Here is an 8,546-nt window from a genome sequence, read left to right as displayed (position 1 = left end):
GAAAGCGGCGCTGAAAGAGAGGAAGATCAATTCCAAACGCCGTTCCCAGCCAAGCTGAGGGTTCACTACCAGGAGGGAACAGTGCTGTACATTTCTAGCAAGTTTTAGTGCAAGGATTCAAACCATCAAATTGTCAGTTTTACCCAGGCTCCTGTATTTGTTTATGTCTTTACAGGTAAAAATCCCAGTGAGTCAGTTTCAGGAATGGGACAAACAGATTTCACGTTTTGTCTGGAGAGGGAAGAAACTGCGGATTGAGTATGATACACTAACCATTAGTAAAGAAGGAGGCGGGATGCCTAACCTCAGAAATTACTCTGTCTCTGCACAAATGAAAACTGTAGTTCTTTGGTGTGATGATTAATATGAGGCCAGATGGAAAGAGATGGAAACACTTTGCAGAAACATCCCAATAAAAGCAATGGTTGGAGACCAGAAGCTGGCAGCTACTCTTCAGAACAATTTGAACCCCATAGTGTCCCATACTTTTTCCATTTGGTTTGAGGTCATTAAACAGTTAAACTTCCATCCATCCATTTTCTCCCGCTTATCCATTTCCAGGTCGCGGGGGTGGCAGTCTGAGCACTGTCACCCAGATCACATTGCACCGATTAAGAACCTTTCCTGCGGGTGGTGAGCCCATGGGAAGGTGGCGCCCGGCGTGGGACATGAACCCTCTACCTTGAGATTGCGAGTCTCTACCAACTGAGCTGGCCGGGGGCACAGTTGAACTTGTCGACTCAAATTAAAAAGTTTAGGTGGGTCGCTTATGATACCGACTTTAAGCCAAACAATATGGACTCTGGGTTTAAACACTGGATTGGTGGAGGGATCACTGCCCATTGTACAATAATAGAAAAAAACACATTACAAAGTTTTCAGACATAAAGACAAAAATACAAACTGGTAAAGGGTGATTTTTTTAGATACTTACAACTACACCACTACATCCTAAAAGAAATAGATAAAAGAGATATAAATACGGAACCCAATGAAATAATACAGTTGATCACACAGGTAAACACGGGTCGTTCCACATCCAAATGCATCATTTCAAAATTATATCAAGGAGTTGCGACGGGCAGGGGAACCTCCACCAATTACATTAAAGAAAGATGGGAAAAGGAGTTGGGTCAAACAATAACTACAGAACAATGGGAGAATATGTGTGAGGCTGTGTTGTCAACATCATGCTCTGCACTTATAAAAGTAAAGCAGGTCATGAAGAGGATAAAAGAGCTGAAAGCTAAGATAGTGATTCTACAGGAAACACGCCTGACGTCTAATGAAACAACGATGATAAGACGAAGGTCGCCAGGACAGGTTATTTCAGCCTCTTATGCTAATAACTCCAGGGGGGTAATGACACTCAAACACAAATCTATTCCACTACAGGTTGAAGGAATAATTAATGATCCCAACGGCAGATTTTTAATCATACAAGGGAGTTTCCTAAACACAAAGGTTAATTGAATTAATGTATATGGACCAAACAATGACAATCAGAATTCTATAATAACCTCTTCCTAAGAATTTCTTCTCTATCAGGTAAACATATTATAGCAGGAGATTTTAATTGTGTACTTGATCCAAGAAAGGATAAATCTTCTGGAGTGGATAATACCCATATAAAATCTAGGAAAACATTACATTGCTTCATATATGAATTGGACATGTTGGATATATGGAGACATTTGATCCCATCAAAGAGTGAATTTTCCTGCTATTCTAGTACACACAAACGTTATTCAAGATATTATTATTAGGCTAATCTCTTAATTGGAGATTTTCAATGAAGTGGATGAAGGACTCAAAATTTATACAGTTTTTGGGAGAACAAATTGATATCTTTTTTGAAATGAACATAACCCAGACCTCAGCTACAATTAAATGAGAACCCTTCAAGGCTTTTATTAGAGGTCAAACCATAAGTTACACAAGTAAAAAAACAAGAGCTACTCAGGAAAAATTCACAGTTTTGGAATCTCAGATTAAAGCACTTGAGATTAGGATCCACCAAGAAGGACATGACAAACAGGACATCTCCAAACAACTATTACTACTCAGAACTCAATACAATGAATTAACAGCCAATAAAGCGGCCGCAAATTTATTGAGGCTTAAACAGTCCTATTACAACCGAGGAGAAACGCCTGGTAGATTACTCGCATGGCGTATTAAGCAACAACAAACAGAAAGGGTCATCACTAATATTGAAGATGCAAATGGTAAAATTATTGTTAACCCGATGGAAATTAATACAGCTTTTAAAATGTTTTACGAGAACCTTTATAAGTCGGAACATGCTGGCAAAACTGATGTGCGAAACGTATTTGCAGATAAATTTAAAATTCCTCAAATTACCCAAGGAAAAAAAAAATCTGGATTTACAAATAACTGTAAATGAGGTATCAGAAGCAATAAGGGCACTGAAAGGAGGAAAAACGGCTGGGCCAGATGGCCTCCCGATTGATTTATATAAACATTCTAAAGAGAGAAGCCATGATTACTACACTAACTATACTATAACACTAAATGCGAAAACATGCGCCCCATAAGCCTAATAAATAGACCCAAAGATCCTCAGCAAAATCTTGGCTAAAAGGCTGGAGGGTGTATTACCTAATATAGTGGAGGATGACCAAATGGGTTTATTAAAGGAAGGCAAGGGTTTCACAATGTAAGACTGTCCTTAACATTCTACATAATCAAAAAGGAGGAAAAGATACTGCTCTTCTCTCGCTTGACGCGGAGAAGGCTTTCCATAGGGTCGAATGGACTTATCTATTTGACATTATAGCCCGGTTTGGGTTTGGGACTACATTTATTAATTAGATAAAACTACTACATCTCAACCCTGTAGCTGAAGTAATGACAAATGACGAAGTGTCCAAACCCTTTGGTATAACAAGAGGATGCCCTCAAGGGTCACCTCTGTCACCACTTTTGTTTACTTTAACCATTCGCAATTGCAATAAGAGCTCAATGTCAAATACAGGGGATTAAAATAGGCAACAAAGAACACAAAATGGTTCTTTTTGCAGATGAAGTAATTCTGTTTCTGAAACAATTAGACACCTCTATACCTGCATTGTTAGATTTAATTAACTTGTTTGGCAAACTTTCTGAATATTAATCGAATGCATCTAAATCAACACTTATGCTATTGCATGAATTGGAAAGTCGAAATCATGGTCATCACTTATCTTTATTCAAGATCTCAAACAATTTCACTTACAGAGGCATTACAATTACACCTCAATTGGAAAATATAACATCCATAAACTACAAACTTATAGTATACTCAACACACAATTCTATAGAACGATGGATGTCTTTACCCATTTCCCTTAAAGGAAGAATAAATATTTTAAAAATGAATGTGTTGCCTAAATTTATTTACTTATTTCAAAATATCCCATTGGCCCCGCCTGAAGGAATATTCACAAAATTCACGTCACTTATTAGAAAATATATATGGAACAAGAAAAAACCTCGGATTCACTGACCTCTGCTATACCTCCCATTCGATGTGGGGGGGGGCTGAAGTGCCCTAATCTTTACTGGTACTACCTCGCAGCACAACTGAGAACCATCATGTTCTACTTCTCTAATGAAATTGTTCCAGCATGGACTGATATAGAATCGTGCTCTTTCCATCTTCCCTTGCACTTATATCTGTATTCAGCTAGGCTTAAAAGTTTAAGAGAACAAACAGCTAACCCTATAGTACTTAATATGATCAACTTATGGCACGAGCTAAGGAAATATATGAATATATCTGAATCCCTTTCACAATTCAGTCCTGTTTGGGGCAACGCTTCCTATAACCAGGCAACCGAGATGCTGGATTTCACCTGTGGACAAACATAGGCCTAAGTAAAATATCTGACATCTATAAAGAAAAGGTTTTAATGACTTTTGAGCAGGTCTATCTAAATTATAATATTCCAAAGAAACATTTTTTTTTAAATATCTCCAGCTGAGGAGTTTTATATCCTCTATGCAGAATCAGTCCTTAGCAATTCCTGCTCTCTCTTCTCTTGAAGAAATAGTTACAAAAAACAGTGATAAAAATGGACTGATCTCATTAATGTCCAAATGGCTTGCATCAGATTCTGAAGAAACCTCAACATCCGAATTAGAAGCATGGATAACAGATTTAAATTAGAACATTTTAAATGACAATTGGAACACAGCCTGTACGAAGGCCCAGACACTATGGAAAAGTATTAGGGCCACTGAAGAAAAAAAGAAATCGGAAGTTAAAAACAAAAACAAAAACCTTCATGTGCTCCAGAAAAAGTTGAAAATCAAAGTCGAGATTTAAATTTTTTTTTTTTATCGGGGGAAAAAAGTTTTTTTACAAAGTCTGTCCATCCACATGCCAGCGCGTGTGACGTCTTCTACAAAATGCATCGCAGGCGGTTTAATGAAGTGGTGAAAAGATGCTTCAGGACAGAATTTAGCTCATAAACACGGTGCAGTTATCATCAGTATCAGGACCAGAAGAGACAGTAGCAGCCTGCTGAGTTGTTCTGTAGAGGAAGTTGGTCGAGTACGAAGGATAAAGACACGGATCCCAGGGTGCTTATTTAAATGTTCTTATTAATCAAGGAAATCCTGTGTAAAATGTCCATAAGCAGTAAGCAACACTATATAGTCACAATTAAGTGATTTAATGCGATTTCACATCGGCAATGAGGGATGGACAGACGTGTCTCCCTGAAAAAAAAAATCTTGACTTTGATTTTTGACTTTTTCTGAAGTGCATGAAGGCTTTTTTTTTTTTACCTCTGGATTTTTTTTTCCTTCAATGGCCCTAATACTCTTCCGTAATACAAATTTAAAATTCCTACAGTACAACTGGTTAATGCAAACCTATATAACCCCGTAAAGATAAATATATATAATTACAACACACCCGGCGGCGTGCTGGCCTGGGCTTGCTTATTGCGTCCCTACGCCTTCGGGTAGGGGACAGGTCTCTGACTGTTGTCATGGCCTATGGACCAAACAGCAGTACAGAGTACCCGACCTTCCTGGAGTCCCTGGGAGGGGTGCTGGATAGTGCTCCAACTGGGGACTCCATTGTTCTACTGGGGGACTTCAACGCCCACGTGGTCAATGACAGTGAGATTGGAAGGGGGTAATTTGGAGGAACGGCCTCCCCCATCTGAACCCGAGCGGTGTTCTGTTATTAGACTTCTCTGCTCGTCACAGTTTGGCTATAACCAACACCATGTTCGAGCACAGGGGTGTCCATAATTGCACTTTGCACCAGGACACCCTAGGCCGGAGGTCAATGATAGACTTTGTGGCATCCGACCTCTGGCCACATGTCTTGGACACTTGGGTGAAGCGAGGTGCAAAGCTGTCAAACTGATCATCACCTGGTGGTGAGTTGGATGCGCTGGACGGGGAGGAAGCCGGACAGACTCGGCAGGCCCAAATGTGTCATGAGGTTCTGTTGGGAATGCCTGGCCTGGTGCTCGGAGCTGTGGTCACAGTGTCTCTGGTGCCTGTCGTGGCGGCAATCTCCGAACCCGGTGGTGGAAATGGGAAGTAAGGGACGCCGTCAAGCTGAAGAAGGAGTCCTATCGGGCGCTGTTAGCTCATAGGACTCCCAAGGCAGCTGACAGGTACCGGCAGGCCAAGCGTACCGCAGCCCGAGCCGTGGTGGAGGCAAAAACTTGGGTTTGGGAGGAGTTCGGGGAGGCCATGGAGGAGGACTATCGATCGGCCCCATGGAAACTCTGGCAAACCGTCAATCCGCCTCAGGAGGGGGAAGCAGTTTTTCACCAACATTGTTTACAGTGGAGGTGGGGAGCTGCTGACCTCTACTTTGAGGACCTCCTCAATCCCACTATCACGTCTTCCGCTGAGGAAGCAGAGACTGGGTTCTCAGAGGCAGAGTCGTCCATTACCCAAGCTGGAGTCACCGAGGTAGTTGCTAAGCTCCTCGGTGGCAAGGCACGGGGAGTGGATGAGATTCGCCCTGAGTTCCTTAAGTCTCTGGATGTGCAGGGACTGTCGTGGCTGACACGTCTCTGCAACACCGCGTGGCAGTTGGGGACAGTACCTCTGGAGTGGCAGACCGGTGTGGTAGTCCCTCTTTTTAAGAAGGGGGACCGGAGGTTGTGTTTCAACTACAGGAGGATCGCACTCCTCAGCCTCCCCGGGAAAGACTATTCCAGGGTATTGGAGAGGAGGATCCGGCCGTTAGTAGAACCTAGGCTCCAAGAGGAACAAAGAAGTTTTCGTCCTGGTCGCGGAACACTGGACCAGCTCTATACTCTCCACCGGGTGCTCAAGGGTTCATGGGAGTTCAGTCAACCAGTCCACCAGTGTTTTGTGGATCTGGAGAAGACGTTCGACCGTGTCTCTCAGGACGTCCTGTGGGGGGTGTTCTGGGAGTATGGAGTCCAGGACCCTTTGCTAAGGGCTGTCCAGTCCCTGGACGCCCGGAGCAGGAGTTTGGTTTGCATTGCCGGCAGTAAGTCAGACCTGTTCCCAGTGTACCCTGGCCTCCGGCAGGGCTTTTCTTTTCACCGGTTCTGTTAATAACTTTTATGGACAGAATTTCTAGGTACAGCCAGTGAACGGAGGAGGTCTGGTTTGGAGACCACAGGATCTTGTCTCTGCTCTTTGCAGATGATGTGGTCCTGTTGGCTTCATAAATCTGGACCTTCAGCGTGCACTGAAGCAACTGGGATGAGGATCAGCACCTCTAAATCTGAGGCCATGGTTCTTGACCGAAAAAAGGTGGCTTGCCCCCTTCAGGTGGGTGGAGAGCCCTCCAGGTGGAGGAGTTCAGGTATCTCAGGGTCTTGTTTATGAGTGGAGGGAAGATGGAGCGTGAGATCGACAGGCGGATCGGTGCAGCGTCTGCAGTTATGCGGTCGCTGTATCGGTCCGTCGTGGTGAAGAAGCAGCTCAGCCAAAAGGCGAGGCTCTGGATTTACCAGTCGATCTTCCTTCCTCCCCTCACCTATGGTCATGAGCTTTGGGTCATGACCGATAGAAGGAGATCCCGGATACGAGCGGCTGAAATGAGTTTCCTCCGTAGAGTGGCTGGGTGCACCCTTAGAGATAGGGTGAGGAGCTCAGTCACCAGGGAGGAGCTCGGAGTAGAGCCGCTGCTCCTCCGCATCGAGAGGAGCCAGCTGAGGCTCGGGCATCTGTTTGGGATGCCCCCCGGACGCCTCCCTAGGGAGGTGTTCCACGCATGTCCCTCCAGTAGGAGGCCTCGGGGCAGACCTAGGACACACTAGAGGGGCGATGTCTCTCCGCTGGCCTGGGAACGCCTTGGGGTCCCACCAGAAGAGCTGGAGGAAGTGTCTGGGGCGAGGGAAGTCTGGACATCCCTGCTTAGGCTGCTGCCTCCGTGACCCGGCCCCGGATAAGCGGTGGACAATGGATAGATGGACGGCAACACACCCGATACATGTTATAAGTGTAATGAGGCTCAAGGCACATTCATACACTGCATTTGGGAATGTGACAAAATTAAGAAGTTCTGGAAGCAGGTGATCAGTCAGATGGGAGAAATTCTATCTGTAAATATTCCGCTAGATTCTAAAATGATACTTCTACATTTACACCCAACAAATCACAATTTGAGATCCAAACAAAAAAAACTCATTGACTTTTCAACACTGCAACCAAAGCGATTAATAGCTTTTTACTGGAAGAAAACCTCTGCATCTATAATTAGTGTTTGGATAAGAAATATGGCACACAGGTCGTGACCCGGAGGGGATCTCGTCTTATCGTCCCGTCTCATTGTTGCCTCTTGAAACCAAACTTCTAGGGAAGATTTTAGCCAACAGACTAACTGGCTTTATGGCAGGTAGACATGTTTTTTAACTAGCGCTGTACTCTCAATATTCTATATACAAAACATCCTGAAGAAGCTGCTATTATTTCATTAGATGCACAGCTCACGTTTGACCAAGTAGAGTGGCCTTATATGACATACACGCTGGGTGATTTGTAGATTAGTTGGGTTTTCTCTATTAAAGTACCCTGTGCTTGTATATAAAATAAAGAACAATGACATGATTTATGGAAGGTTTTATTCTTTTAAAGTTGTCATAGGTATTTGTTGAAGGTTTGTCATGGACATTTACTCCTTCCTGCTGAAGAAACTACAGTTGTTCTCCATTCTTGTCGTTTGTTTTGCTTCATGCAGCCACATTGTCACTGGATGAACGAAGGAGGCAGATCAGTTTAGTAGCTGACCTCTGACCTCTGACCCCGAGGCTTCACTGTGGTTACAGCTGATCTCTGACCTCTGACCCTGAGCTTCACTGTGGTTACAGCTGACCTCTGACCCTGAGGCTTCACTGTGGTTACAGCTGACCTCTGACCTCTGACCCTGAGCTTCACTGTGGTTACAGCTGCAGTGTGTTGCTGAAATAGGCTCAGAGAGAGTTAGACAACTTTGTCAATCATGTCCGCAGCAGGTGTATACAGAATAAACCTTTGTTACATGGCCCACCGACATTTTGGGATATAAATGTAAATGTAATGCCGAATTTAGA

The sequence above is a fragment of the Lipophrys pholis genome, assembly GCF_963383615.2.
Source record: "Lipophrys pholis genome assembly, chromosome: 2".
Taxonomy (NCBI): Eukaryota; Metazoa; Chordata; class Actinopteri; order Blenniiformes; family Blenniidae; genus Lipophrys; species Lipophrys pholis.
Note: the sequence above shows the minus strand (reverse complement) of the source record.